The sequence below is a fragment of the Montipora foliosa genome, chromosome 7 (genome assembly GCF_036669935.1).
Source record: "Montipora foliosa isolate CH-2021 chromosome 7, ASM3666993v2, whole genome shotgun sequence".
Taxonomy (NCBI): domain Eukaryota; kingdom Metazoa; phylum Cnidaria; class Anthozoa; order Scleractinia; family Acroporidae; genus Montipora; species Montipora foliosa.
The window spans coordinates 2,936,429-2,946,428 of NC_090875.1; positions in this window are offsets into that span (position 1 = coordinate 2,936,429).

Here is a 10,000-nt window from a genome sequence, read left to right on the forward strand (position 1 = left end):
GAAAGAAGACACAACACCCAAGACCATAATCTTTTGCAACACCCTTAAAGATATAGCAACTGTGGTCAACTTGCTATTCTTCAAGCTAGGTAAACATGCCACTGTGCCTGTTGGCTCATCAGACGTCAGGATGGCTTAGTGGTTATCAACAGTGCCTTCCACCTCTGCGACCCGGGTTCAACTCTCGGCCCCGAGATCGTATGTGGGCTGAGTTTTAGTCAATCTCAACCTGACTCCGAGGGTTTTTCTCCGGGTACTCCGGTTTTCCTCCCTCAGCAAAAGCGACTCACAGCCTATTCCATCAGGCTGTGGTGCTGTGCTCCGAGGTCATATATGGGTCGTGCTCAGGGGCCGAGCGCCTAGCCGGCAGCACAGCTCCTTCGCTCTGATCTCGTTGAGCCGCGCCCTTAGCAATTCAGTCTCGGACTGCGAGTAAGGGTGTTTAGCATGTCACGTATTTTGTCACGTATTACTATGAAAACTTCATTATTGGAATCTTCCATTCTGTCAGTTGGCCCAAAATGAAGGAGAAACTTCTAGCAGATTTTAGAAAGCAGTCAAAAAAAAGTATAATCGTAGCTAGTACTGCTCTCACTATGGGTGTAAACTTTGGTGATGTTAGGTACATCATTAACTGGGGTCCCGCACGAAATTTATTAGACCAGTTGCAGGAAGCTGGCCGAGCAGGACGTGATGGCATCAAGTCACACCTTATAATCACTTACTATGGTCAGCAACTGTCTCATCGTGAAGATGAAGTCAAAGACTTTGTAAAATGTGAGGGTTGTTATAGAGTAGCTTTGTACAAGAATTTTGACAGCGAAATCCAGCCTGTAAGTCCAGGACATGACTGCTGTTCTTATACTGTGCTACAAAATGTTGCAATGAAGGCTGCACTGAGCTGGTACAATTTGAAAACCAGTCTCCCTTACCTGCATCATTACCCGCTCTCACTAGACCTGTCAGTGATGAAGACAAAGCTGACATCAGAGCAGCATTTACAGAATTGGTGCAAGTGAAGGATGATAATGCCTTTGGAGCTGCATCACAGCATGCCTTTTCCCAGGAACTTGTCAGAGACATAGAAGAAAATTGTTATCGCTTGTTTACCATTAAGGATGTTTTTGAATGCTTGCCCGTGTATTCACTGAATCACTGCATGAAAATTCTAGAAATAATCGAAGAAACGTTTGGAGATCTACCACACATGGATAACACTCATCGACTTGTTATTTCTGAAATTCCTGACTTTTTTGATCTGTTACCATGGGAACCAGAAAATTTTGAAACATACTTTGATGAAGCTGATGACGACCTTGAGGAATTGGACATCTTATGATAATTATAAGTCTACAAAATGTATGTACACATCTCATGCCATGGTTTATTACCTTTTATTATTTAAAGACACGTCTCTTCTCTGACATTAATTTAAAAATAAGGCAGTTTATTTCCTAGAGTAAAGAGAAATCAGCAAGGACTGCCAAGCTGAGTACATGTTTAATAAATTTGAAAGTGAAAAATAATTGTTATTGCAGCCAGATCAATAATCATGTCCTGGACAGTAACTTTTTACTAATTACAACAATAAGCCTTGTTTCTGGCATTAATTAATTAAAATATAGCTGTTTTTCCTTTCCTTTAATTGAAAAGATATGTCAAGCAGAATTCTTGTTTATATTTCTGCTGTTGTGAAAATGGCTTTATTTGTTTACATTATGATCCGCTGTTGTGTAAATACAATATGCAGGATAAATTTGAATGATACTATGTTGAGCTTACTCATTTACTCTTTATGAACTAATAAGGTTTCATTTTTTGAAGCAGTGACCCGGGCACTTGAGACGACTTTACTTCAAAATTATTTATAATTATTTTCACTTGTCCTGGTGAACCTATCAAACAGTGAGCCAATGACAAACCAGCAAGGAACCTGGAGCAGACTCAAATGACAAGAAATTTTTTCATTTTTAAAAAAAAATAATATTAGACCGCATGTGTTCTACTGGATTAAGTATACATAATGACAATTGGTATATCCCACACCAAAGCAAAAATTCAATTGGAGACATAGTGCATGACATGATCCATGGTTGGAACTCAAAATGGGAAAAGCTGGGACGGTTACCTTTCACTTTGAGGTTTTACATAACAAAGTGGGTGCAGATTTTTATCTCAGTCTTTTATTATGGGCCTATACAACATTCATTTCAATTTAAAACATACCAAAAAGAATTGTAAAATTTAATATTCAAACAAGCATTGGAAAAAAGAGTCGTTTGTTGACATTCCCTTTGATCACCAGTGGCATACCCTTTTTACATGTTAGAGTAACCTAGTCCCTTTGGATCACTCATTGTGCTCATAGATTGACTCCCATTTCTTTAGAAGATCACTTAACCACTTGTGAAGATCTCGGTAATCAAGCTTATGTAGCAAATTGGAGGAAAACTTAGGGAAGGAAGGGTGGCCATCTCGCCCCCCCCCCCCCTTCCTTGAAAACAAAGACCTCTTTGTCCATGAGGTCAGATGTGATTTGCTGAACTGCATCCTCTGGCCTTCCCTGAGCTCTCTGCTTGGAACCTCGAGACAATTTACAGTCAACATCAACAGATGTCATCAGTAATTCAAGAAGCTCTGAGCAACGTGCCAAGCACTGTGCACTGTTCTCAGTCAAGTTTGCTCCCAACCCTCTCCATACACCTTTTACGACTTTATTACGATGCTCTAACTCAAGCTCAAATGGAATATTTCAACCTATGTCACCGTGCTTATTAAAAAAACGATTCAATTTCAATTGGCACGCTTCAGACTTTGACAAAAGAGAAACTACTTTCACAAGGTATAACAAGACTGCATAGGCATATTTGTGGTGGCCACCAGCTTTGTAAGACAAGAGAGCGAGCTTATAAAGGTCAAATAGCCTATCACCATCCCCCTCTTTAATAGCATCATTGAATTCTATAAGTATGAGCCCAAAAGCAAGTTTCCCTCTGTGATAATTGTACAGATAATCGTGTGTGGGAAACTCGTCACATATGTCTGCAGTAACAGTTTCCTTCTGCCCAGGGTGAGTTTGTCTTTAATGTCTGCAATCAACAACAACGAAAAGCCAAATATTACAAGAGTCAACTATATTAGTTAAATGTATTATAAAATTAAAGATTCTTTCTGGGAGGCAATTTGTTTAATCTAAAGCCAAAGCCAATGATGTGAATGCAAGTGGGTGGGGTGGGGGGTACATGCCAGGGCATGTTCCATATGGCATGAGGAAATTTGAGAATTAGCTAACTTGGGGGATTCAGTTTAATAAACCAGGTAACACAATACAACAGGTAAAACATAATGAATAATGGGGCAAAAGCATCCCCCTACTCCCTTTTGAGGCCCTGAATTATGACCGGTAATAATACTAAGTTAATTGTTTTCCCTTTTTATTACCCTCAATCCTATTAACAACCAAGCAATAAACCTGTTTCTTGTTGCCTTGGTCCTGAACACATAACCACAGTTTGCTCTGCACTTGAAGTACCCGAATGAATCTCTTTCTTCTGTACTGGACTCAGCACGAAGGCCATGGGCATCTATTTCATGTCTGTTAAGAAAATAAAAATTAGACAAGATTGAGCTGATAATAAGTCAACGGACTTGATATCCCTAAAACGTGAAAGACATATTTTCTGATGCACAATTGTGTTTGTTTGTTACACAAGCTATACAATTTTCACCATTCTTTTTACTTCTGTTGTTGTTATGGTACCATTTTATGTCTGGTAAAACAGATATATTATCATATAATGAATAAAAAACAAATAGCAATATTATTAGAGAATTAAAAAAAAAAGTAGCTCCCATCGGTCATATTCACCTACTTTCTCAGAGATTCATGATTTTTTTTTATAGCATATACATGTTAATAGCAAAAACTTACTTGACTCTGCCTGAGTGATAGACATAGGTCTGCTGGCAGTTTGGTTCCCGACATTTGAATGGTTGCTGGCTTGCTTTATGTAGTTCTCTGGTCTGCATGACCAGAACTGTCACCTCGTGAGTGCTAACCACAAATTTATCGATGTACTTGGAACAAAGGTCCATCAACCACTTATGCCTTAAGGACTTATCTTCCTTCGAACTTGGGATGTCAATGCTGGGAACATCTGTCACACAATAATTACAAACAGCTGAATAAGATTTAGAAACAGAGATTTTTTAAAATAGAATGAAGGTGGTAATATTGCAAAGGTTTTTTCTCATGGGTCATTACACTCGTACTATATTAAATTCAAGGATTAAGGCAGGTGACTTTGCAAAAAAGTGACTGAAAGGGGATTAGGGGAAGTAAGTTGATTGCATTTTTAATCTTACCATCTGGTTTCGTCATTCCAAGCATAACCATAAAGGAAGCACATATATGTCCTTCGATTTCACGCTGGTGGAATTCTTTGTACTCATTGTAGTGGTTATGGACACCTTTTGTAGCATTTGATTTACCAGTACGGTTCATACTTGCTCGACTTGTCCCAACTTCAGCCACCGATGAGTTATCTACAAACATTGCATACTCCAGCTAAAAATATGATTAAAATGAAGACTTAAAAGAGTTAGCAAACAATGCGAGCCAGCAAACCATGCAAAAGAAAAACAGAAAAAAATTGAAAAAGCAGTAATGTGAAAAAATCCGAAAGCTAACCTCGGTTAATGAGTGTTTAATGCCAAAAAGTGCTTAACCCTAATTCATCAATTTCATCGTGACGTATGATTTGTTCTTGAAATATTTGATAGCCTGCATGGCAGGCACAAAAAGGGGAGGGGCGGGGGGGGAAAGGGAAAAAATGCAATGATATTTAGTAAAGTCTTTTGTTTCATGGCAAGAAAAAAAAAAAATATTGTATTGCAGTTAAGATGATCAACGAAAAACTGTATAGAAAACAAGAAAAGTATCACGATTTAAAAGGAAGAAGGAAACTGTTTTGGATAATAATTAACATTACAATACCTCATACAAGTTAACTTTTGCATGCCAATCTGCTACTTCTGGGAGTATTCCTCCTAAGCGATCATATTGAGTCAGGCCATCGCGAAAGGTCCACTGGGCATTTCTAGCCCTTTCCTCAAAAAGCTGATCTCTGTGCGGTGGCACTGGGTGGACCACTTCCCTCTGATCATCAGCTTTTAGCTCAGATGGTACATACTTTTCCTGGTTATGCATGATGATCTGTGCCATCTCCGCAGCAATGTTAGGATTCTTGAATTGCACACCAAGGCAACACTAAATAAAGCAGTTTTGAAAGAAATGTTAAGCTTAATCAATTTTAACTATCTGGCTCTGAACTTCAATTGGGTGCCGGTTCTATGAACTGAAAAATTCTGAAATGCACACAGGCAAACCTTCATTCAGGGGTCAGCCATTAAGCAACCACGATCTGTTAAGTGGCCAGTAATCAAAGTCCTGAAATGATAACCTGGAAAGCAATTGGAAATCTTTTTTTTACTTTTTATTTGAACAATAAAGTGCTAGATGTACAACAGCCAATAATACTTACGGAAGAAGATTTAACAGACATGACATCAGTATATGGGTGTGGAATGTGATGCACTACAACATCCTGAAAGTTCTTGAATGTCTTTCGTAGTGTGGTTTGTAAAGATTGATCACATATCGATCGGCTGTTCAGTTTTGTAAACAACTGCAGTCACTTTGACAGCACTTTGATGATCAGTCCATGTATTTTGGAAATACATAGTTCAGTAGTTGTGTCCGTTTCAATTCTCTACAAAATTCGCCCTTTGTAATGTGTTTTTATTCATCTTTCTCGGCAGAGAAGACTCGACAAAACATATGCAATTTCAATCCTTTGGTTGTGAGGACAAACTGTTGTCAACAATGCAAAGCCTGTAAATATAAAAGTGTTATCTTGTAGCGTCACAGCGGCAAAAATGATTCCCGGGTCTACATTTGTATAACCCAGAAGTGTTTATTGACATGATGTCTTATACGTATGAAGAGCTTACTTACCAATTTTCAGGATAACTTTTAACTTTTTGGCAGGCGACGGGCAAGTCACCACAGTGAAAAAAAACATCAATGATTCCATTTCCATTTGATGAGAAACTTTGAATTCAGCGGTAAAAGACTTCGCAGCCGACAACTGTGAGCTTTGAATTAACATACAATTTGTCGTTATGGTGATGAGTAAAGAATCTCAACGTCGTGCAGAGCCTGGGTTCTGGTACAAGTGTAAAGATGCCGTTACACTGTGAAATGTTTCGTGCAACTTTTCTCGCAATGTTTTGTTGGCATTGTGGCGAGTCAAGTTGCACAAAACATTTCACAGTGTAACATACCCTGCAAAGTTTGAAAGAAAAGCACTTAACAGGGTGAGATGTTGCTTTCTATCCCGTACATTCTGGTGTTGTGCTCGCTGGTAATACCCACAGAAACTAAACCAAAACAACAAATTTTCGCTCGAAAATTTGAAGGAAAATTCGGGAAGAGCGAATTTTCGCTCGGTATATCGGAACAAATTATCAGTGAATGCGAATTTTCGCTCGAAATTTCGGAACGAATTATCGGTCAAAGCGAATTTTCGCTCGAAAATTCGCGTCAACTACAACAATAGGCATTGCGAAAATTCGACGAATTTTCTGCGAACTTTCGCGCTGGACAAAAATTCGCCATTTTTCGTCGAAAAGCCACGAAATTCGCGCATTTCGTCGAATTACGTTCTCATTACTTTTTCACAATACTGTATATGTCTAATGGCATTAAATTAAGAGGTTTAGGTGCACTTGATGGGTGCAAAACAAAACAAAAAAAAAAGAACGAAAACGAGTCGGTCTCATCAATGTAAGTTACCAGTAACACCTCACGCAGACTTCCTCTTGACTGAGAGCATGACAATATTATCACGCCACCTTCCTCATAGGGTGTTGTGGATGAAATTCCACGTTGACTTATAATTTTTTAAACGCTTTTCAAAGAACAAAGTTTTGTTTTAAAATCTCGGATAGAAGTTCATTAGGTCATGCGTGACATAAGACAGTAAATTATTAAACTAGCTGTGTTATCAAACAAAACCACTCACTTGTAGCTCGGCCACTCCTTGCCACAAAGCACTACAATGGTTTCCTCCAGTACTTCACTGTTAAGAGATGTATAATTCAACCTTTGTTTGACGTTGTCGAGAAGATTATTGCATATTCCATACACAGTTCGTCAAACTTGACGCGCCAGTTGCTGCGAACAGCATTTTCATCGAACTGGATTTCCGTTGTGATATCCATATCGTCATCTTCTCTGGCTGGGACTTGCTCCATCTTTACGGCCTCTAACATATCTACAGCTGCCATCGTTTGCTCGATGCTTTTTTTCCAGTTAAGAATCTTGGCGTCAAGAAGGCGTGGTGGCAAAACCCTGACTTCGAACAGACCAGACAGGCGCTCAACCTTGCTCTAAATGCTGACGGTGTACTCGAATGCCATAGAAGAATTCAACGAAAGTTTCCAGTGTATCTGCCAGCAGATGCCTTGTTTACACGAAAACTAGACCACTCCCCACAGATCGCACAATTGGTGGAGCAGCATTTGAAGTTATAGGCGCAGATTTTGCAAGACCACTCAAATATAAGCAGCATAAGAAAAGCGAAGGCAAAGCCTATCTAGCAATATTCTCCTGTAGCCTACCTAGGGGAGTTTAGCTAGAGTTATTGTCCAGCATGGAGACAAGCCATTTCATAACTTGTTTCAAGCGCCTTATCACTCGCCGCGGGAGACCGAGAGTCATCTACTCGGACAATGAAGACACCTTCATTAAGGCAGGAAAGTGGCTCCGTCAATTGCGAGAAGACGAACGTCTCCAAGGTCTTCTGGATGAATATGACATCTCTTGGAAGTTTAACTTGAGGCGCGCTCCCTGGTGGGCGGGATGGGGGGGAGGTGGGGTTCAGTTCGAGTGGTTAATTGGCGTTGTGAAATCAGTCATGTATAAAGTTATTGGGGGAGGCGTACTGAGCTGGACCAAGCTGAGCGAAGTGCTTCTTGATGTAGAGACAGATAAATCGACGCCTGTTAAGTTACCTTGAAGATGATGTAGAGATGCCACTTCTCTCACTTTCTATATTCCTGTTGCAGTGCACTAATCACCTACCAGAAAAGGAAGCGTGGAGATTCAAAGAAGTGGACTTACACAAGCGTGCCAAATATCTCAAAGCGTGTAAAGACAGCCTTTGGAGATGATGGCAAAAGGAGTATTTGATGTCACTGAGAGAACGTCACAACATGACACACAAAACAGCAAAGTTCCAACCAAAGATCGGGGACGTCGTGATTGTGAAGAGTGAGAACAAAAACCGTGGACATTGGCCACTGGTGATGGTGAACGAAATCTTCCCTGGGAAGGACAAAACGTTCGCGCAGTCCAACTTAAGACAGCCAACGGAATTATAGAAAGGCCAGTTCAGCACCTGTACCCTCTTGAGCTGACCTGCGACAGAGTACGTGACAAGTGTACAAACACAGCCACAACTTCTTTAAACCCGAGTGCACCAGTATTCAGGCCGAGACCAGTGCGGGATGCTTCAGTTGCTGCGAGAGCCTGAATCAAGGACCCAACTGAGGACAATTTTAAAACTGAACTTGATTAAGACGAAGCATTGATAGCAAACTGTTGAGTTATATAATTTTTATTGCCCTATAGTTGTCAAGTCTCCTTTAGTCATGCAGCTTCGTTCACAATCTGCATGGGGAAGGTTGGAGACTATGTTATTGTTTTGCTTTTACAGACAAACGTTGTCAATATTTAGGGACAATTTCCACGTGTTTTTTTGTAAGACTTGTCAGATATGATTGACATGACCTTGAATGAGCAAGCTTTATCCGTTTGAACCAATCGTAGCGCAGAGAATCTGTTGTAAAAAAAAAATAGTTTCCTTCTAGGTGTTCAGAGTAGCTCTTTGCACACCCGATGTAAATGAGTGAATGCTAAAAGGGCAATAAATTTATAGTTAAACTCAGTCGACTTTGTAGCTTGAGGCTAAGTTTCGTTAGCCTTTGTTTTACCCCTAGTAAACGGGGCAAGGTTTACAAAAGCCACTAGCTCACCTTATAACAAAATGGAAGGTGACAATTTTCATGCATTTGGTGCCAAGTTCAACAAAATGTAAAGGTGTATGGAGTGCCTCCCTTGTCTCCCGCACCGACTCTCCAACAAACTTTGCGTGGAATAAATCACTATGACCGACTCCCTGACACACTCCCTGGACTATTCATCAGAAAGACAGATTATACAGCACAAAACTTGGAGCATATAATCACCACCATAGCTCACTGGCAACATTGGGACCTTAGCCTCTGGGCAAAGCCCTTGTGATTAATGGTCTCCTCACTTCTACCCTGTGGTACCATGCCACCAGTGTACTTTTCCTCACACTCATCTGGACAATTTAAGGTGGCTCAAACCAGTTTCAAAACGTTCTTATTAGAAGGATTGATACTACAACACTTTATCATTTAACAGCCATGTTATGGTACCATATCAAACACCAATTATTGCTGAAAAAGATTTGGTCATTCTTGTGATGACAAAAGTTACCGTTGCAAAAGGAAACCCCTGAAAAAACCCCATATTTTGGCTTTAGCTGCTCCTATCTCAAAACGATCTCGGTGATCCCCATTTTTAATTTCTGAAATGTAATCAGCATGCCAGAATGAAACTTTCTGCAAAGTTAAAAAAAAAGTCTGTGGCGTGGACTCAGAGCCAGCTTAAACAATTGAAAATTTAAGCTAGCTCTGAATCCACTTCACAGACGTTCTTTAAACTTTGCAGAGAGTTTCATCTTGGTCTGCTGATCACTTTGTGCAATAAAAAATTGGGGTCACCCAGTTCAAAAGCCAAGCCAAACAAGGTCTCTTCCAAGAGTTGAAACCGATTTGAGCCACCTTAAGCAATTGTCTCTTATAGACACCTGAAAAATTCAGGTGGATCCAACAGGATTTGAACCCA